Source organism: Somniosus microcephalus, chromosome 27 (genome assembly GCF_052327205.1).
Source record: "Somniosus microcephalus isolate GS21.2 chromosome 27, FLI_Smic_1.0, whole genome shotgun sequence".
In the NCBI taxonomy this organism is placed as follows: domain Eukaryota; kingdom Metazoa; phylum Chordata; class Chondrichthyes; order Squaliformes; family Somniosidae; genus Somniosus; species Somniosus microcephalus.
The window spans coordinates 21,902,673-21,924,336 of NC_141013.1; the positions used below are offsets into that span (position 1 = coordinate 21,902,673).

At 48.6% G+C, this 21,664-nt stretch overlaps 1 protein-coding gene across 3 annotated transcripts in view; it reads left to right on the forward strand.

The window, feature by feature from the left end:
- Window positions 1-21,664, forward strand: part of atp8b4 (ATPase phospholipid transporting 8B4) — a 286,247-nt gene that overhangs the window by 52,509 nt on the left and 212,074 nt on the right. The gene's annotated exons all lie outside the window — the stretch shown is intronic.

A 21,664-nucleotide genomic window follows, 5' to 3' on the forward strand; every position in this document is an offset into this window, starting at 1 on the left:
TCCTTCCAGACTTCCACTAGTTCCCTGTATCCCACGACATTGGTTTCAAACTCTGTGTCCTTGTTTATCAATCCCTCGCCTGTCTGTGTTCTGCCCTACCTCTGCAACTTGACCCAGCCCTCTACCCTAGGTTACACCCCTGTCTTCTGTCCGCTCCACTCTACTTTCAGCCCTCATGCCTTTACAGTACAATTCTTTCCCAAACCCTCATCATCATTTCGTATCTTCTCACTGTTCTCTCCAGGGGAAGAGCGAGAAGTAGTGGAAGGATTCGCAGGTTGACTAACAGTCTGACAGGCCGCAACGGGAACGCTCCTTCCATGGCTGTCCCAAGCCCTGCTACACCTCTACTCCTCTTCAAAATCACCCCTTCAGAAATTCCTTTGGTCACCCCTCCTGCATCCTGCTCAGTGTTTATTCCTTCTGTTTCTTCCCCATCCTGTCGAAGCGTGAAGCACCTTGGCATGTTTCTCCACATTAAAGGCACTATGCGAGTTGCAGTTGTTGCGGCTGTACTACCGAGGGCTGTTGATTCAGTCGGGCCAATTTTTGATTAAACATAAAACTCCACATGTTTAACCATTGGTTATATTACCAGTAAATCTGTTCACTTGTTGGCAGAAATTCTAAAAATATTTAAATGTCTGAGGAGACACTTGTATAGTGCAGCAGTCATTTTCTTAGATCTAGGTTGGAGACGAACTGGTGCGAATGCAATTCTGGGCTTTAGGTTTGTTATTTTTTAATATTCTGGTTCAGTCTTGGTGCTGTGCTCATCCAAAACACTCTGAGGTGGGTGGAGGAGAAAGGAGACTGTTGCCCATCCCTCTCTTCCCTTCCTTTAAATAAAAGAACTGGGAGCCTCCAAAATGTTTGCTGCACAGTGTTATGTGATGATTTTTATGCTGGGCCTCAATTCGCAAGGGGGAAGGGGGGCCATTTGGTGGCACAGGTGCCTTCATGTACTGTCAGCAGTAAAAGGTAGTAATAATAGTTTAGTTGCAATAAATTATTGACTTGCTCACTCCTTGCTTATAGTGAAGAATTTCCATTACCGAAAAAACCCATTAGTCAGGTTAATCATCAATGACATCAGTTGTACATTCAGTTCTCTATCGGAAGAGACTATGTTTAAAGCAGTTTCTCCAAAAAGCCACATTCTATGAATGTTAAATATTTCCTTGAGAATTATTTGAAAACATGAATTTGAATTAAGTGCTGATTTCCTCAGTTACAGTGAAATGACTAACCTAGTGATCTGTTGTGCCATTTCCGTACATGTGCTATAAATAGGAATTTGCCACATGTGGGATGAAATTTAATTTGGAATTAGAAAGTAAGCATGAGAAGTCTAAGATGACTTTCACAGTGCTGGAGGCATCCTTGCTCTCGGAACTAAGCTGCTTCTAAACCGAGAAGTTTTTTTATCAACTATTTGTAAGGAAGGATTTTGAGTTTGAAATTTCTTCCATTACAGATGGCACTGCAATCTACTTGATTTAATGAAAGCGTTTCCAAAACTCACATGGGTGACCTCAGTACTGCGCCATAACAGTAGCTATAACACCATATTACTGGACTGTGTGGGATACTCATCCGAGACCCCTGTGACAGTATCTGACATGAATCAGTCATTCATGAAAGAAAGACTTATGAAATAATACTGAGCGGCCTGCAGGTGGCGCTGTCCAGGGAGAGTATAAATACTCCGGCACGGGCCCAGCTTGCGCAGGACATTCTTAACCGGAACTAGTGAAGGACACAACTAGACCTCCATGTTGTAAAACAGTTGATTAAAGCTTTGTTTAACGCTTAGACCAAGTGCCTAGTAGTTTTCTTACATCAGTATCTATATTAATGGATTTATTGATTAAAATAGTTAGCTGAAGAACGTCTTCTACATGAGCGCTGTGTGCTGATCAGATTCAGATGAGAAATGCAATTCAGCCAATCCTCGTCATCAATCCAAAAAGCTGTTTTAATCTTTCTCCTTCCCCTGTCCTGTCACTCTGCCCTGTCTCTTGAATTACATCAGAGGTTTTTGCCTGCATTGCATGAAGAAGAACTTCCTGACCTTGATCCTAAATTTTCCTTTCTCCAGTTTGAACCATTGCCTCCTTGCCTGTGTTTCAAAGATTGTGATCACATGTGATTTTATTTCCTCCTCTTCTACAGGCGTTGATGAATGAGGTGTGGTTGCATTGGCACAAAACAGTCTTCCAGTACCTTGCTCGTGTGTCTATTCTTCATGGATGAGCCCAGACGCTGGCCCTGAATTTGCGGTCGGAGGTTTCCCGCGGGGAAATGCCTCCGATTCGCAAATAAAATGCCCATGTACCTGGTGATCCACAGTTAGAGGCCCATGTATCCTAGAGGCGCACACGGTTTGCAAGCACCCATGGGATCACGTGGGCCAGCCCAACGAATGAAAGAAGGGAATCCCCATTCATGTTTATATACAGAAACCCCATAAGCATGAATGGGAATACCCCCAAAAATACATGTACACATCAAATCAATTAAAAAAAATACCCATTACATATTTAAAATGAATGAAAATGCCATTTAATTAAATATTTAAAACAAAAATTTATTTTTTGAAAAATAAATTTAAATGTTTTAAAGGGACTAAAATCAACCTTACCTTATTGTACCGGTTTTTTAATGTTTAAATGGTTGAAATTAAAAAAAAAAAATTTTTAAACTCTTATGCTGGTTAAAAAAAACAGGCCTCACAAGTTGCTGGTTTTCGCACATGTGCTTCGCACGCGAAAACCCGGAACTTGCGTGGCCCTTACGGGCGCGTACGCATAGGGGCCGCAAATTACGGGCCATTGTGTTGGGAGACTAGTTGGTTTTTGGGGGAGGGGCTAACTGAATTTTGCATCATTCAGTGTCAAAATAAATAGATTTGAGCAGGAGGAATGGAGAGGGGTGGCGTTTGAATCATTAGATAATGATCAAGAATAGGAAGCCTGGCTGTAACTTTTTTTTTACCCTTCTTCTTCGCCTGATATTTTTCTTCAGCAGCATTTCCCAAACCCGCAAACACTGCTACCTATAAGGACAAGAGCAGCAGATGCCTGGGAACACCATCACCTCCAAGATCCCCTCCAAGGCACACACCATCCTGACAGACATATATCATTGCTGGGTCAAAATCATGGAATTCCCTACTTCGCAGCATTGTAGGAGTACTTTCTCCACAAAGGCTACAGCGGTTCAGGAAGAAGGCCCACCATCACCTTCTCAAGGGCAAGTGGGAATGGGCAATAAATAGCAGCTTCACCAGCGATGCCCATATCCTGAGAATAAATAAATATTTTTTAATTGAGGCCAATTGTAACATCCTTACTGCTGATCTGGCTGAAATTGGCCAACATAATAATGATCAAAAAAATGAAGGATTAATGGCAGGAGTCTGATGTATAGGTCAGTGGTTTTTTTCTCATGAAACCTTTTTTTTATTTTAAAAAGGAGAGGAATGTAATGTTTCAAAACTGTGTAGTCCTCTACAGATGGAAAACTGTTACACTTGGCACAAAATAATTCCTATACCCTTTTGGATCCAAGAATGACTGAAATATTTAGTGTGACGTGCATCGTGTTTTTGTCATGCTGACTTTTTGAAGTTGTTGGCATTGATTGTCTGTCTAAGGCCTTATAAAAAAAATTATGAGGTGGGGGGAGGGGGGGAATCAACAGCTCTGCAGCAACTTCTGGTGTCGGCTGGGTATTGTTGCTAAATATCATCAGAGTCAAGCTGCCAACCATTGATCCTCACACCCTGGTGCATGAATTCATACTTTTAGAAAAGATTAAATATACTTCCCATTGGGACTCATCAGGACCCAAACAATACTCTACAAATAGCCTACTGCAAAGATCATGAGGAACTCCTACGCTGCCAACATCTTGTACACTGGTGAGTGTGTTGATGCCATTGTGTTGCCAATAGCAACAACCTGGGCTGCTGCAGATTACCACGATCCTGTAACCTCCTTAATTCCCCAGATTGACAACACAGACTCTTTGTTTTGATGTAGGGCTTCTGCTTGTAGACCTTTAACAGATACTTGCTTTGAATTTGAAACTGTTGTAAGACGTTGCCAGATTTATTGTGTGTTAATATACAAGAGCTCAATACGTGATCCCCGTACAGTAAGGAAGTCGTAAAAGGCCGAGAGTGGGTTGGCAGTTGACGTATTCTGTTCAGGCTGCTGACGTATTGTGCAGTCAGTTCCTGTCTTAAGATCAGATTCTCTGCCACTATGTTTTCACTTCATGTGCTTAAGGTGTATTATGAAGGCAGGAGTAGATGCTGGAGCATGACTTCAAAGCAATAGCATAATTGAGGGGCTGAGATGATAAGAAACATGATGAACAAAGCTTGATTAAAATTAATGAATTTGAACCCCAAGATTTTTAAATTGCTTCCCACTGGATTATACATTAATTATTGCATGGGTGTCTGTGTGCGAGAGTGTGAGTGGGAAAGAGAACGTTTTGAGTCAGTCATTGCAGATACTGATTGTCAGTGCACTCCATGTTTGTGAGGTAATGTGCTCGTTGGACGATTAGTGATACTTTACTACTGCAAGTCTATTAAGGTGCCATTTGCAGATGATTCTTGAGAAATGTTATGACCGGTATAAATATATAAGAATCTGTGAGTGTAGTACAATCAGATGCCAGTTGGGAGCTGCTTGAGCTTTTATTTTGGTTTATCTAGAATTATTTGAGCTGTAATCCAGTAGCGCATTCATAAGTATTTACTGTTGCAAACGTGTCAGTCATAGCCTCTGCTTCCTTGAAGTAAATTACTGGAAAACACATCATTGATCTGGAGTAGGTAGAGCCCTCTGCCCAATGGTGACTTCATGGTTTAAAATATATTTGACGTTTCCGCTCTAATAAAATGTTTAAAACATCCTTATTTAAATGCTCAACTGACTTGTCGATTTTTAAAACTCTGATTAAACCCCATTAATTGTAATGTATGTACCTTTAAAGGGGAGAACTACTTTTTACAGCTCCTGTATCCTGTAGTACCGGCAGTGACCACACCTGTATATAAACCCTGAGTAGTGATCTGTACAGTCAGTTGCAGTTTGAACCACGTTGAGTAAACACCTGTTGTACCGTTCTCTGCAGTCCTTTTCTGATTATTACACAGACGTTGTTGAGATACCGCGGCAAACGTGGGAGTCGAGACAGAGCTATTGAAAACACAGCTTCTTTATTCTGACCACATGGCAAACAGGAACTAGAAAAGCCCGCGCATCCACTTAAATACTTCCCAGACAGGAAGTGCTCCCGGCAGCCTGTCCCTGCGGGAAACAAGTTGCTGGAGGAAAGGGCCCCCGGCTGGGGGCTTCTGCTTAGACTGTCTGTGCCGCCGTGAGCGGATTATGTCCAGTGGTGGCGTGTCGCCACAGAGCTCCCCCCAGAATCCGCTTAGGAGGAGTGGACGAGTCGTGACGGTGGTCTAATGGTTCTGCCGCAGCGGCTCTGAGTGGTCGCCGGTCTGGTTGGTTGGGTCGGGCGGTGCTCTGCTGGCTTGCCGGGGGGACGGCCTCTGGCTGGAGGCTGGGCCACGGGGACCTGTTCCCCTGGTTCTGTGTGTGCTGGTTTGAGCCGGTCGATGGAGACTGTCTCGACCCTGTCGCCGAGTCGCAGCTTGAATACCTTGTCCCCGGTTTGTAGTACCTCGTACGGACCGTCGTACGGGGGTCGCAGGGGCCCGCGGTGCGTGTCGTGTCGCACGAAGACGAAGCGCGCCTGCTGTAAATTTGGCGGGACGTGAGGTGCGAGTTCGCCGTGTCGGTTGACCGGAAGTGGGGCGAACTGCTGAGCGGAAGAGAAAGCGTCGAGCCGCTGCTGTTCGGCCGACCAAGGCTTGGTAGGCTCCGGAAGGAATTCGCCTGGGACGCGCAGCGGTTGTCCGTAGACTAACTCCGCTGCCGAGGACTGGAGGTCCTCCTTGACCGCGGTGCGTCGGCCGAGTAGCACCCACGGTAGGCGGTCCGTCCAGGTACTGTCCTGCAGGCCGGCGCGGAGTGAGGCCTTGAGTGACCTGTGGAAGCGTTCACAAAGTCCGTTGGCCTGCAGGTGGTACGCCGTGGTGCGGTGGAGCGTCACCCCGAGGTTGCGTGCTGTGGCCGTCCAGAGTTCGGAGGTGAACTGGGCGCCTCTGTCGGAGGTTATGTCGGCCGGTACGCCGAACCTCGCAACCCAGGTGTTAACGAACGCCCTGGCGATGTCGGCTGTGGTGGTGGAGGTCAGCGGCACTGCCTCAGGCCAGCGTGTGTAGCGGTCGACCATCGTGAGGAGATAAGTTTGGCCTTGCGATGGCGGCAGGGGACCGACGATGTCGACGTGTACGTGGTCGAAGCGGCGGCTGGGTACCTCGAAGTCTCCCAGGGGTGCTTTGGTGTGCAGCTGTACCTTAGCCCGTTGGCAGGCGAGGCAGGAGGTGGCCCAAGTCCGAACATCTCTGCTGAGGCCGCGCCAGACGAAGCGCTTGGAGAGGAGTTTGACGGATGCGCGGGAACCCGGGTGAGAGAGCCCGTGGAGCGCGTCGAAGACGCGGCGGCGCCAGGTCTCAGGGACGACCGGCCTGGGTTGGCCGAGTGAGACGTCGCACGTGACTGCCGTGGCTTCGGGCCCGTGCGCGACCTTGGCTAGGCGTAGCCCTGGCAGGCTGGTAGCCGCCGAGAGGAGGTCTGGGTCCGTGAGCTGGGCCGCTGCTAGTTGTGCGTAGTCGACCGCGAGGTGATTCGCACAGACGGCGGGACGGGAAAGGCAGTCGGCGACCACGTTGTCTCTACCGGAGACGTGCTGAATGTCCGTAGTAAACTCGGAGACGGCCGCGAGCTGGCGTTGCTGCCTAGCGGACCAGGGTTCGGTGTGCTTGGCCATCGCGTATGTGAGTGGCTTGTGGTCCACATACGCGGTGAAGGGGCGGCCTTCCAGGAGGAACCTGAAATGGCGGACCGACAGGTGGAGTGCGAGAAGCTCGCGGTCGAAAGTGGAGTATTTGACCTCCGGGGGGCGCAGTTGGCGGCTGTAGAAGGCAAGTGGCTGCCACGCGCCATTGACCCACTGCTCGAACACGGCCCCGACCGCGTGGTCGGAGGCGTCGGTGGTGAGCGCGACCCGGGCATCGGCCCTCGGGTGCGCGAGCAGAGTGGCGTCGGCGAGCGCGTTTTTGGTGGCGTCGAAGGCGGCTGCCGTGTCAGTGGTCCAGGCTACGTCCATCTTGCCGGATTTCCCTCGGAGGGAGTCGTATAGGGGCTTCATAAGGGCTGCGGCTCTGAGGATGAACCTGTTGTAGAAGTTCACCATCCCGAGGAAGTCCTGGAGGCCCTTGATGGTTGTGGGGCGGGGGAATTGCTGGACGGCCTGCACCTTGTTGGGCAGGGGGACGGCCCCGGCAGGGGTGATGTGGTGACCGAGAAAATCGATCTCGGTTAGGCCGAATTGGCACTTCGCCGGGCTGAGGATGAGCCCGTGTTGGGCTAGGCGCCCGAACAGGATGCGAAGGTGTTCGAGGTGTTCCTGTTTGGAGGAGCTGGCCACGAGAATGTCGTCTAGATAGACGAATAGGAAGTTCAGGTCCCGGAGGACTGAGTCCATAAGGCGCTGGAAAGCCTGTGCTGCATTCTTGAGGCCGAAGGGCATCCTCAGGAACTCGAACAGGCCGAATGGGGTGATGACGGCCGTTTTGGGGTTGTCCACGGGGTGTACGGGGACTTGGTGGTAACCGCGCACCAGGTCGACTTTGGAAAAGACGGTTCGTCCGGCCAGTTGGGCCGAGAAGTCCTGGATGTGTGGCACCGGGTACCGATCGGGGGTGGTGGCGTCGTTGAGGCGGCGGTAGTCCCCGCAAGGGCGCCAGCCTCCGCCGGGCTTGGGGGCGATGTGGAGGGGCGAGGCCCAAGGGCTGCTGGAGCGGCGGATGATGCCGAGTTGTTCCATGTTGGTAAACTCGGCCCGCGCGATTTCCAGCTTGGCCGGGTTGAGTCTGCGGGCGTGGGCAGAAACTGGGGGGCCGGTGGTGGGGATATAGTGTTCCACACCGTGCTTGGCGGCTTTGGCCGAAAAGGTCGGGTTAGTGAGGGCGGGAAACTCAGCTAGGAGTGCCGAGTAGTCGTCCGTGGCTCTGGCGAGGCAGTAGGTCGTCGGGCCGGCCGAACGGGCCGGGGTAAAGGCGCCGGGGATGGGGGCCATAGTGTTGATGTCGACGAGGCGGTGCCTCGGAATGTCGACAAGGAGGCCGTGGGCGCGTAGGAAGTCGGCGCCGATGAGTGGGCAGAGGACCTTGGCTGTCAGGAACTCCCAGCGTTAGCGGCGGCCCGCGAGGTCGAGCGTGACCATGCGGGTGCCATATGTGCGGATTTCAGAGCCGTTGGCTGCAGCCAGTGTGATACCCCGTGTGCCGCGTTGGATCTCTAGGGCGGAGGCGGGGGTGATGCTGTGCTGGGCCCCTGTGTCGCACAGAAATCGGCGGTTGGTTCTGGCGTCAGTGACGTACAGTAGGGGCTCCTTCTGCCCCGCGGCCATCGCGGGGGCCGGTGCGGGGGGGGGTTTGAAGGAACACGGTGGCGTGCAGCGTTGAGCCCTAGCGCCAAAACGGGTGTGGTAGTAGCAGTGACCCGGAGTGGTAGGGCGGTCGGGCCTAGCGGCCCGGGAAGACCGCGTGGTCGTTGCCGTGAGGTCGGGCGCGACGTCGCGAGCGGCCTGTGCAGAGAGTAGCCGGTCGGCCTTTTCGACTATTTCATTCAGGTCCGTGGAATCAGACTCCACAAGGAGTGGGCGGATGCTGGCGGGGAGCTGCCGAATGAAAAGCGTGCGAAAAAGGGCGCCGGGATTTTTGTCGTCCGAGAGGGACAGCATGTGGGAAAGCAGGTCTGATGGTGAAGCGTCACCAAGGCCGGGGAGGTCCAGGAGTTGGCAGTGGCGCTGGTAAGAGGACGTTTGAAATTTTTTAAGTAGCGCAGCCTTCAGATGTTCGTACTTGCCCTCTGTTGGTGGATCCTGCAGCGCTGCCCAAACCTTGGGGACTGTAGCGTAGGTGAGCGAGGCGACGAGGTAGTCGTACTTCGTGGCGTCGACTGTAATGCCTTTCAGCCGGAATCTGGACTCAGCTTGAACGAACCAGGCTTCGGCGAGGTTCTCCCAAAAGTCAGGTAATTTAACCGTGACTACGTTTGTATCCGCCATGCTAGCTTCGGATTTGTCCTGAGCGTCGGGGTCACCAGTGTTGAGATACCGCGGCAAACGTGGGAGTCGAGACAGAGCTATTGAAAACACAGCTTCTTTATTCTGACCACATGGCAAACAGGAACTAGAAAAGCCCGCGCATCCACTTAAATACTTCCCAGACAGGAAGTGCTCCCGGCAGCCTGTCCCTGCGGGAAACAAGTTGCTGGAGGAAAGGGCCCCCGGCTGGGGGCTTCTGCTTAGACTGTCTGTGCCGCCATGAGCGGATTATGTCCAGTGGTGGCGTGTCGCCACAACGTAACATTAATGTGCGCCAGAACCTCCTCGCTATTTGTGTTTTTTCTTCACTTCAATTTTTTTTTGCCTCTTCTGCCCCCCCTCGTGGATTATTTGCATATCACCATGCACAGCTCTTGAGGTGGAGCAGACAGTCCATGTGGCGGCCTTTTCCATGTTGTTTTGTAATACAGGAAACTTTTTTATCCGGCACCGACGGGACCAGCGTGGTGCCGGTTGGTCAAAAAGTCCGGATTACAGAGAGGTATACTTACCAAAGTACGAGAGCCCTGTACATGGCCACAGATGCAGGAACCCCGGTTACACGGCACTTGTGCAGGAACCCCGGTTACACGGCCACTAATATAAAGTAAAACTTACCTGAACCTACTCCTGAATTTTGCCGGTTAAGAGAGATTTCTGGTTATTTAGGTGCCAGTTAAAAGAGAATTTCCTGTACTCCATAATTGGGTAATAGGCTGCAAACATTTAGGGGGCTAAATTTGGTTGATTTACACCTCCCGTTAGTGCCCTAAGAGGGCGCAAAATGGGGCACAATTCAACTAGCGCCTGGGCGCGGCGCCACTAACGCCTCCTACGAAATTCAGCGGGAGGCTAGCGGTGGCGCTAACGGTTAGCGCCGCCCATGCGCAGCACCTCACTCGCGCCCCGGCTGTAATATTGGGTGGCGCCCCCAAGCTTACCACCGGATGCCATGTCTGCCAGGGTCAGGGGGACCTACCTGCTGCCGGGGCGGCGCTAGTTAAAGGGGAGATGGCGGGCGGTCATTTCTGTTGCTGGCCGCCTGCCAGCACCTGCCCCCCATTGCTGTTCCCGGCCCCCGTGAAGCCCCCCCGCGGGGTGCCAGCTGCTCTCCGTGAGCCCAGCACTCCTCTTGAGTGCCGGGCTTGTTTGCTGGCACTCCTGATCCCTGGTGGCCCAGCTGGGCGCCGGGACGTGCTGCGCTAGGCCCCTCCCCTTTAATAAGGGGAGGAAGGCCGCAGTACCGCGGCGCAACGTGGCACGATATTGGCTCGCAGCGCCCCAAGTTGGACACGGGCGCTTCCAGTAGCGCCCCCTCCTCCCTCTCTGGGTACTACCTGGGAAAATCGGCTGCGGGGGCACTAACTTTTTCGGGGCGCTGAAATTATTTCTGGTGAGTAAAATTTGTGCGAGGGCAACTAACTTACAGTCAGAGAAAGTCATTTGTAAAGAGTTACTGTGGTTCATATAGTTTAGGTGGTGTTGAGATAGTCATAATGTTTTTTTTAATGTAATCATTTTCTGTGTGAATTAACAATTGGATGCAATTATTTATCATTTCAAAAGCTGATTTTTTTTTTTCACACTTTGCAAATAGATTTCATTAGAATCCGAGGTTAACTAAATTTGCCCCATCTTTCCATCTGTGCTTTGAGCCTTAAGCCATAACCTTAACTCACTGCCTGTGGGTTACCACAAGATATAAAGTATGTGACGTTACTGTGTCTCTACTGTTGAAATTGGAGGGAGATATCAGTACAGAAGGGACCAAAAAACCTCCATAATTCACCACCACTACTCCGTGTGGCTGATGTAGATGTAGAGCGACAATTGCAATTTTACATTTAGGTGGTTAAGCCATATAATTGCATCAGGAGTAGTGGAGTGTATCGCTGTGATAAGAACATAAGCAATAGGAGCAGAGGCAGGCCATACGGCCCTTCGAACCTGCTCCGCCATTCAATAAGATCATGGCTGCTCTTCGACCTTAACTTCACTTTCCCGCCCGATCCCCATATCCCTCGATTCCCCTAGAGTCCAAGTGATGCCTCCTCCGTATTTGTGAATGGGGCATTGAGTCGTTGTATGTTCCATGGTCTGTTCTGGGTGGCCACAGTCGCACACTGGAGAGTTTTTAATTCTCCGTTTGTGCATCAAGTATCCGCATCTGCCGAGGTTTGCGCGGATGCGGTTTAGGGTTGCCCATAGGCTTCGTGGAGGATTGAAGCCAGGGATCTGCCGCGTCGGGTCTTTCACGAGGTGTTTGTTTGTGGCTTCTTGTGAACTCCATTTGGCTTTCCAAGCATCGTCCGGGTTGAATATCACCACTATTGCAAACGGTAGAAGTAACAACAACTACTGCGGTGAACGGCTAAATAACAACATAAAGCCGGGCTGCCGACTTAGCAACCGGCGGAATAGATTGCAAATTAAACCATTGCCTCGGGAATCTAGTTACCAGTCCGCACCAAGAATTAACTCAATAGCCAAATACTGCGGATGCTGGAAATCTGAAATATCAACAGAAAACGCTGGAAAAACTCAGCAGGCCAGGCAGCATCTGTGGAGAGAGAAACAGAGTTAACGTCCCAGACCTGAAACGTTAACTCTGTTTCTCTCTCCACGGATGCTGCCTGGCCTGCTGAGTGCTTCCAGCATTTTATGTTGTTATACCAAGAATTAACTGTTGTGCATGTTTTTTCAGAGACAGACATGATATACATGTTGGTTTTGGTTTAAGGCTGAAAGTAACACAAGCTAAGGGCTAAAACATAGCAAATGGAATTAGCACGGTCATTTCTAATGTGTAGTTGCGAGGTACAGTTTTATTGTACTGGCTATGACGTTCTGTGCGCTAGCAGTATTTCAGTTACTTCAATCTCATTCTGTGCCTTGATACTATGAGCCCTGACTTAAATAAGGGTGGAATTCTGTTGAAGAGGCATCTGTCAACATGGATGTTAGTGCAGTATGTTTTACAATGAAGTGAGGTACATTTAACTGCTCTATTTGTTGTGTAAAGCCCTGTTTTGTACCACTACGCAAGTCTAAATAGCCCTTGAGGTACATTTCCAGTCTGTTTCTACATGGGTATGCCAGAGGTCCGCCGATCCTGCAAGAAGAAATCTCCTTGAATGGCAGAGCACAGATACTGAGAGTATCTCCTCCGATGGATCGGAAATAGAGTTGAATCACTGATGAAGCCATGTACAGGAAACTTTTTTTTATCCGGGACCGACGTGGTGCCGGTTCATCAAAAATTCCGGATAACCAAAAGCTATAGTAAAAGATACGGAGCGGAGAGCTCCGTATAAAGCAACAAACCCTGTTGCTTTGCAACAAGTTCAGAACAATGGCCACAAGTTCCAAGCGTCTCTGTAGCTTAGCAACAGCTGCAGCCACACCCTTGCACAGCAACAGATCGAGGAAGGCAAGTAATAAAACTTACCTGAACCTACTCCTGAATTTTGCCGGTTAACCAAGATTTCTGGTTATTTAGGTGCCGGTAAATCGAAAATTTCATGTACATTATAATGTTGCTGGAGGAGGCCTGGGGGCCTCAGCAGCTGGGTTCCTGTGCCTTCTCCAGAGGCAGTGGTGCTGACATTCTTAACCATCCGCTGCACACTGCCGTTTTGTTTTTTTAGGCTGCCACTTGTCAACCTTACCTACATGTGCCAACAATGAGGCTTTTATATTGCTGGCCTGTATGGAACTTCCCTGACACATCTGCAGTGGTGCATCCATATAGTTGTTTCTCCATTACTGACTATGCGTTGAATTCTGGCCTATCGTGTAAATGGTGCGAATTCCGAGCTCGGTGCCAACAGCTTATCGCAGAGTCGTCGTGCAATATAAATGGGGGAGATAAAGTCAGATTTTGTGTGCGTTGTGTGGAATGAAATTGTAAACCTGTTATATAGAACGGATTTATAATTTTGTTACCAATCTTCTTAGGCAGTCCCTCGGAATCGAGGATGACTTGCTTCCACATTAAAAATGAGTTCTCAGGTGACTGATGAGTCCAATGCGGGACCTACAGTCTCTGTCACAGGTGGGGCAGACGGTGGTTGAAGGGGTCGGGTGGGTGTGGTGCTTTGTGTAATGATCAATAACATGTCATTCTATAATGGACACTAGGTGGCGCTGTAGAGCTGGATATAGCTGTATGTACAAGACTACACTACCCAGCTGTATATATATCAAGACTACATTACCCATGAGGCACTAGGCTACCCACAAGGCAACAGTCAAGATGGCAGCCTGCACACAGGAGCACACATGCAGCATCTCTACAGATACTGTACCTAGAGAACGTGTACTGAATAAATGACTAGCTAGAAGCTAGCTGTGTTCATAATAAGAATGTCTAGTTATTAATGAACATAACACTTTGGTTGACGTGTGCTCCTTGCGCTGCCTGCGCTTGGCTTCCGCGTGCTCCCGGCGAAGAGACTCGAGGTGTTCGGCGCCTTCCCGGATGCTTCTCCTCCACTTTGTGCGGTCTTGGGCCAGGGATTTCCAGGTGTCGGTGGGGATGTTACACTTTTTCAAGGAGGCTTTGAGGGTGTCCTTGAAGCGTTTCCTCTGCCCACCTGGGGCTCTCTTGCCATGCCGGAGCTCCGAGTAGAGCGCTTGTTTTGGGAGTCTCATATCGGGCATGCGGACAATGTGACCCGTCCATCGGAGCTGATTGAGCGTGGTCAAAGCTTCGATGCTGGGGATGTTGGCCTGAGCAAGAACACTGACGTTGGTGCACCTATCCTGCCAATGGATTTGCAGGATCTTGCGGAGGCAGCGTTGGTGGTACCTCTCTTGTGCTTTGAGGTGCCTGCTGTACATGGTCCATGTCTCTGAGGCATACGGCAGGGCGGGTATCACTACTGCTCTGTAGACCATGAGCTAAGTGCCGTGTTTGAGGTCCTGGTCTTCAAACACTCTCTCTTCCTCAGGCGACCGAAGGCTGCACTGGCACACTGAAGGCGGTGTTGGACTTCGTTGTCGACGTCTGCCCTTGTTGACAGTAGGCTCCCGAGGTATGGAAAGTGGTCCACGTTGTCCAAGGCCTTGTCGTGGATTTTGATAATCGGGGGCAGTACTGTGTAGCGGGGGCAGGTTGGTAGAGGACCTTTGTCTTACGGATGTTTAGTGTAAGGCCCATGCTCTCGTACGCTTCGGTGAAGGTGTTGACGATGGTTTGGAGTTCGATCTCCGAGTGAGCGCAGATGCAAGCGTCGTCTGCATACTGTAATTCGATGACAGAGGATGGGACGACCTTGGATCTGGACTGGAGGCGACGGCGGTTGAACAGTTTCCCGTTTGTTCTGTAAGTTAGCTCCACTCCAGTGGGGAACTTACAATGCAGCACAGAGGAAACTCAATTCTGACGACTGTGGATTTTGCAGTGTCTTGACAGATTTTGTACTCACTCCTGCAGTTCAATGGGAATTTCTTCTTGAACTAATGCCTCCATTGTAGTAATGCCTGCACTAAAAAACTCATTAGTTCACCTTTATCCAGAGGAATCAAAAGCATGGTTGGAATGCTCAAGATGTACAGTGTAAAAACAAAAATGATTAGGAGGGTTCCATCAGATCTCCTGGTGGTTTGCCATGGAGCAGTATTGATGACGGCTGAGGGACAAGCCTTCAGCCAAATCAACCTTGGCGAAGGTGTTTAATAAGTACTTAGACCTTTTTTTTAAAAAAGAAGTTGAATGTAGGATTGTGGCATTACCCAAGGAGGACGTGGAATAGCCACGATAAGTTGCTGCACAAGGGACTTGCTAAGAAAGAAAAACTTACATTTCTATAGCGCCTTTCATGACCACCTGACGTCTCAAAGCGCTTTACAGCCAATGAAGTACTTTTGGAGTGTAGTCACTGCTGTAATGTGGGAAACACGGCAGACAATTTGTGCACAGCAAGCTCCCACAAACAGCAATGTGATAATGACCAGCTAATCTGTTTTTGTTATGTTGATTGAGGAATAGATATTGGCCAGGGGTGATGAATATCCAAAAGAAAACTATATTAAATGAATTAATGGGCATAAAAGTAGAAAAAGCACTAGGCCCAGATGGTTTGCATCCCAGAATACTGAAGGTGGTTGGAAAGTACATAGAGGGGTCACTAACCATAATTCTCCAAAAGTCTTTTGAAACTGGAATTGTGGCCAATGACTGTTGGGTTGCAAACGTTACGCCCCTGTTAAAGAATCGGGAAATAATAGACTTACCTCAGTTGTAGGTAAAGCTTTATAACCTGAGAAGACATTGGCAAAGACTTGGAAAAGCACAGGCTAATCATCAATAGTCAGCGTGGATTTATAAAGGGTAGGTCACAATTGACTAATCAAAGTACATTTTTTTGAGGAACTCAAGAGTTTGCAAATCGAGAATATGGTGGATGTTACATGTATGGATTTTCAGAAGGAGTTTGATGAGGTGCACTTTTTAATGACTTCCGGTACAGTAGTATAGTGGTTAAGTTACTGGGCTAGTAATCCGGAGATGTGAGATCAAATCCCAACATGGCAGTTTGTGAATTTGAATTCAGCTCATTAAATAAATGTGGAATTAAAAGCTAGTAATGGCGGCCATGAAGCTAGCGGATTATCGTAAGCACCCATATGGTTCACTAATGTTCTTTAGGGAAGGAAACCTGCCATCCTTGACTGGTCTGGCTTGTATGTGACTCCAGACCCACAGCAGTTGACTCTTAACTGCCCTCTGAAATGGCCGAGCGAGACACTCAACAGCTACAATAAACAGTCACCACACGGACTGCAGCGGATCAAGAAGGCGGCTCGCCACCACCTCGTCGAGGGCAATTAGAGATGGGCAATAAATGCGGGCCTTGCCAGCGACGCCCACATCCTGCGAATGAATAGATTTTTAAAAAACTTAGGAAAATTAAGGCAAGTGATATGAAAAGAATGTTGCCACACGGATATGGATGTGTTTCTGATTGGCAGGACGTGAACAGTGGTATTCCCCGGGGATCTGTGCTTGGGCCTCTTATTTTACATTTAATCGTTTGGGCATAGGCAAGAGCTCCAATTAAGTTTCCTGGTAGCCATTTAAGGGAGCATGACAAACTGAGAACGAATGCAAGAGGCCACAGCTAGGTTAGCGTGGGGAGAGAAGTGCATTTCAATGTTGAGAAATATAAATGTTTTGGAATAAATAAAAGCGCAAGGAATTTTTACTGTAAATGGAGAAAGGGCAGGGGAATAGGATTACAGTAGAACCTGAAGCTGAAGAGCTAGTATCGATACTGGCAGGATGAGTTGAATTGAAACTTTTTCTGCTTCAATTTCTATCACTTTGAAGCATTAGTGGAAGAGAGTTCATTGTGGTTTCAACTTTGTGGTAAGCAGAAATGTAGGTTAGTGGATTGGCAGTACTGCATACGAAAACTGCCAGTGTGTGGGTGTCAATTTGTGGATACTTGGTCTGCACCAAATGTTGCAGAAAATTCCAAATATTTTAAGAACTGCCCATAGGGCATGAGGCGACAATGTGTGTCGCAGAGTCACTCTCATTTCTTCCAGGAAGTGGTTACGGGCAATCTGCATGAGGGGAAGGAGGAATCTAATTTAGATCTACCCAGGTAAAATAACTTTTAAGTTGCATGAAATTTTAGTTAATGTCATTTTAAAGTTTTTTGAGAAATATCTATTGCTTTCTTTGCCTTAAGTGAAATAGTCATTTTAATTTTGTTCTCTGGATACAACAACATTTATCGCCTCTCCCTCGTTGACTTGAGAAGGTGGTGAGTCTACGTCCTTGAACCACTGCAGCCTTCATTGTCATTTGCTACTCCCACAATTAGTTGTTCTTTGTATAACTGGCTTGCTAGGCCACTTGGAGGACATTAAGAACCAACCACATGGTATGGACGGAAGTTGTTGTAGGGCAGAATGGGTAGGGGTGGCAGTTTCCCTTTCCTGAAGGACGTGTGAACCAGTTGAGTTTTGACAACAAGCTGGCAGCTTTAATGGTCACTTTCCCCCTGGTACTAGTCCACAAATGACCAGATTTATTGAGTTCACAACATGCCATTGTGGAATTTGAACTCTCAACCTGTGGGTTGCCAGTGCAGTATTATAACCATTGCATTACCGACAGTGCCTCTGACCAGCGGAAGTGGACATCACTCCAGTAATAACATTGTCTAGCCTTCAGACGACCTGATAATGCTCTGTGTTGCTACGTCCAGGAGCTTTAATGAAGAGGCTTGCTGTGATTTTGTCCGGTATTGAGATATTATGTAGAAATTCATCCTGCCCAGCAAACTGGTATTATCTGATGCAATATTGTCATGTCGTCTGGTTTCACCCAGATACACAACAAAGCTTAGAAGATATTTAAACCCCCTGAAGGACTTGCTCAATATTTCTTTTCACATACTGTGGACATATGAGGAGGAGTGATAAAGGGTCAGCACTCGTCTACAGTAGCTGTTGCATTGCTATTTCTTTCATCAGCAATGTCGGCTTGTGTGGCACAATTCATAGGCACAACTTTGTCGGATCTTTCTAAAGGTGTGAGTGGTACTACTGGTTGATAACACAACCTCCATAGTGACTCATGGGTCCACGTGATGCATTCTCTCTTACCAGCTGCACCATCGATGTGGTGGTCACCGTACGTATGTACGGAAACCCCAGAAGTATGAATGGGGACCACTTAAAAAATACACACACACAAAATATATATATTTTTAAATTAAATACTTAAAATTAATTTAAATGCCATTTAATTAAATATTTTAACAATTAAATTTTTTGAAAAAAATATTATACGGGGCTAAAAATAAACTTACCTTATTGGACAGGGCTTTTAATGTATAAATGAGTGATAACATTTTATTTTTCTATTTTTTAAAAACTTACGCCTGCTTTAACCAGACGTAAGAATTTCACAGGCATTCAGCGGGCGGAAGTTGGACAAATCGCCCAACTCTCCACCCGCGGGATCTGTCAAGCAGATTCGCAAGTGCTGGGTTTTAGCACACGCTCTTCGCATGCCTGAACCCGGAACTTGCGCGGCCCCTACAGGTGCGTACACACCTCGTATGCACCCTTAGGGGTTGCAAAATACGGCACATTGGCCTAGAAATTCGGTGGGGTTAGCGCCCAATTAGAAGCGTTAGAGGGCCTTGCGCCGGAATTATAGCCGCGATCGAAATTGCGTTGGGCCCTACCATCGGCGTTAGCCGGTAGCGCTGCGCCGGCACCAATGACGTCATCGGTGTGCGCAGCGTCCCGGTTGCCGTGGTAACGCGGCCGGACGCCCAAATTCAGTTGCGGCCGCCTCGCCTGTGGCAGCCGCAACCAACGATTGTTCAACGGGATGTTGCAGCACGTAGCGCCGGCACATTAAGGTGGCGCGGCGGCCGGCCGCTTTCCCGGCGGCCGCCTGCCCGCACCTCCCTCCCCGGACTCCTCCACCACCCCCCCGTGGCACTGATGTGTGTGGCCCGCGAGCCCGGCACTTCTCCGAGGTGTCGGGCTCATTTGTCGGGCGAATCGACCGGTCAGCGGTCGGCTGCAGGCAGCTCCTCCTTAACAGAAGGAGGAGGCCTGCAGTACCCCAGCCTGCCGCACCGCATCGGGTGCCGCAGCGGGGGATTAGCGCCGCAAACCTGCATTCAGCGCCCATAGCGAGGCGCTGAAACCCTCCATTAGCGCCCGCAGCCGTCTGGGCGTGGGGCAGCTGAATTTTTGGCGGGCGCAGCGGCAATTATCGCGGGCGCAAAATTTCGGGCGCAAAAGCCCTGGCGGAGGCAAACCTAATTTCTAGGCCATTGTGTTTTAACCCAATCTCGGCATATTGTCATGCACCGATGTGACATTTCCAGTCTCTTCTGGCCCCATTGTGCAAAAAAACGGGCTCCTTTAGCTTGTTTGTGGTAAGTCGGGCATGGTCTTGTGCAACAGGCCTGCACTCAATAGGAACTGGATTAGGTCCGCCCAAATTCACCTCACATGGGGTGAGCCCGAAAGAGAGATCCTGATCCCAACCGCAATCCCAGGAAACCCAGGCCACAATGTGCTAGTCTAATGCGTGAGTCACCCACCCTTCAGGAGCAACTTCCAGTAACAAAAGACGACCATCGCTCTTGGTGACAAGTTAAACTGGCTGAGCTGCAAGTACGTGTGAGAGGGGCAGGCAGGCACTTGCCCTGTTGCGATCAGATGGTCGCAAGGGGACAATCTTTCTTTTTACTGCCAGCAGTGTACAAGTACCGTGCACACTCCCTGCAGCCTCCTACTCTTCTTTTCTAACCGCTCCCCGCCCCCAACCCCATAGCCAAAGATTCCAGGACCGCCAGCCCCAGTCCACTGATTATAATTACACATTATAAATATACTGAAAAATATTAACTAGTGCCTTAATGGGGTTTTATGTCCCGAACCAGAATGTTGTGTTTACCGTGGCAGGAAAACCAACTTCATACTTTTTTTGGGTGATATGTCATTGCCTTTATTGCTTTTTTTTTTTAATTAGCAGTGGGTGCATTCATACATGCAACATGTTTTTGGTCATTTTATATGCTTCCTGCAGTGCTCTGCATTCTAAACAAGCTTGGTTGATTTTATGGGCAATAACAGTTCTGACCTTTTGGCAAGCCTCTATTACGAGCATTTTTGATCTTCATCCAGCAAATAAGTGTTTTTGCTTAAAGGTGGTTTTCATCTGTGTCAGCCATGGCTCAGTGGGCAGCACCCTCGTCTCTGAGTCAGAAGGTTGTGGGTTCAAGTCCCACTCCAGAGACTTGAGCACAAAAATCTGGGCTGACACTCCCAGCGCAGTGCTGAGGGAGTGCTGCACTGTCGAAGATGCCATCTTTCGGATGAGACGTTAAACCGAGAGTCTGCTCTCTCAGGTGGACGTAAAAGATCCCATGGCACTATTTCGAAGAGGAGCAGGGGAGTTATCCCCGGTATCCTCGCCAAAATTTATCCCTCAATCAACATCACAAAAACAGATTATCTGGTGTTTGTGGGAGCTTGCTGTGCGGAAATTGGTTGCTGTGTTTCCTACATTACAACAGTGACTACACTTCAAAAAGTCCTTTGTCCCAGTAAAGCGCTTTGGGACGTTTGGTGGTCATGAAAGGCGCTATATAAATGCAAGTCTTTTCTTTATATCAAAAAAAAATTTGGCTGACCTTTTTCATTCACAAACAAATGCAACACTCAATGATTTAAATTGGGTCACAATATTCTTTGCGTTGCTTGCGCGTAACATCTTGTGGAAGAAAGTGGGACATCGTCTCGAACAGCTTCAGTCGAAGAAGGGTGTTCCTTTAACATATTCTTTCACTAGATTTCAGATTCATTGGTCTGACTGGAGTCCTTGTGACCATTTTGTATTTACCATCAGAGTGAGATAAACAGATTTTCAGCATTTTCAGTTGTGAAATTGAATGATTTCAACTAACTGGTCATGGTGTGGTTCAATCTCAGGTCAGCAATAAATTGAGATACAGTGCATTGGAAATTTGCCTCTTTTTTAATCTCCTTTTGATCATTGCCACCCAATGCTTCTTAAAGGTGGTCAGTCTGCAAATTGTGCCCAGTATCTTAAAAATGCACAAAAAGTAAGTAACAATGTACAAATACTGGTCCAAATTTCTGTTAACATTTTGTGTTTTGCCAGTGTTGTGTTGAAGACTATTTTTGTGGGGCATTTAGGAATCTGGTTTCATGGAGTGAAGTGCTTTTGCAAGACCATTTCCACCTAGTTAAAATTGCTATGTGACTTTTTTGAGTTACTTTTAGACTGCCATGATATGCAGTACTGAAGTGTTTTATCAGGGAAGGGAATGATGTGATAAACCCTGATATTTCATTCCAATTTATTATTCAACAATAACAATCCGGCATGGACTGGTTGGGCCCAGAATGGACTGGTTGGACCGAATGGCCTGTTTCTGTGCCGTATATCCTGTGCATATTCTATGTAATGCATTTATAGTGCCTCTTAACATAGCAAAACGTCCCAACGCGCTTCATAGGAGCGTTATCAGACAAAAATTTGACACCGAGCCACATAAGGAGATGTTAAGACAGCATCTTAAAGGAGGAAAGAGAGGCGGAGAGGTTTAGGGAGGGCATTCCAGAGCTTAGGGCCTTGGCAACAGAAGGCACGGCCGCCAGTGCTGGAGCGATTAAACTCGGGGATGCTCAAGAGACCAGAATTGGAGGAGCGCAGTGATCTCTTCGGCTTGTCGGGCTGAAGAAGGCTCCAGTGATGGGGAGGGATTTGAAAACAAGGATGAGAATTGTAAAATTGAGGCGTTGCCGGACCGGGAGCCAGTGTAGGCCAGCGAGCACAGGAGTGATGGGTGAACGGGACTTGGTGCGAGTTAGGACACGGGCAGCAGAG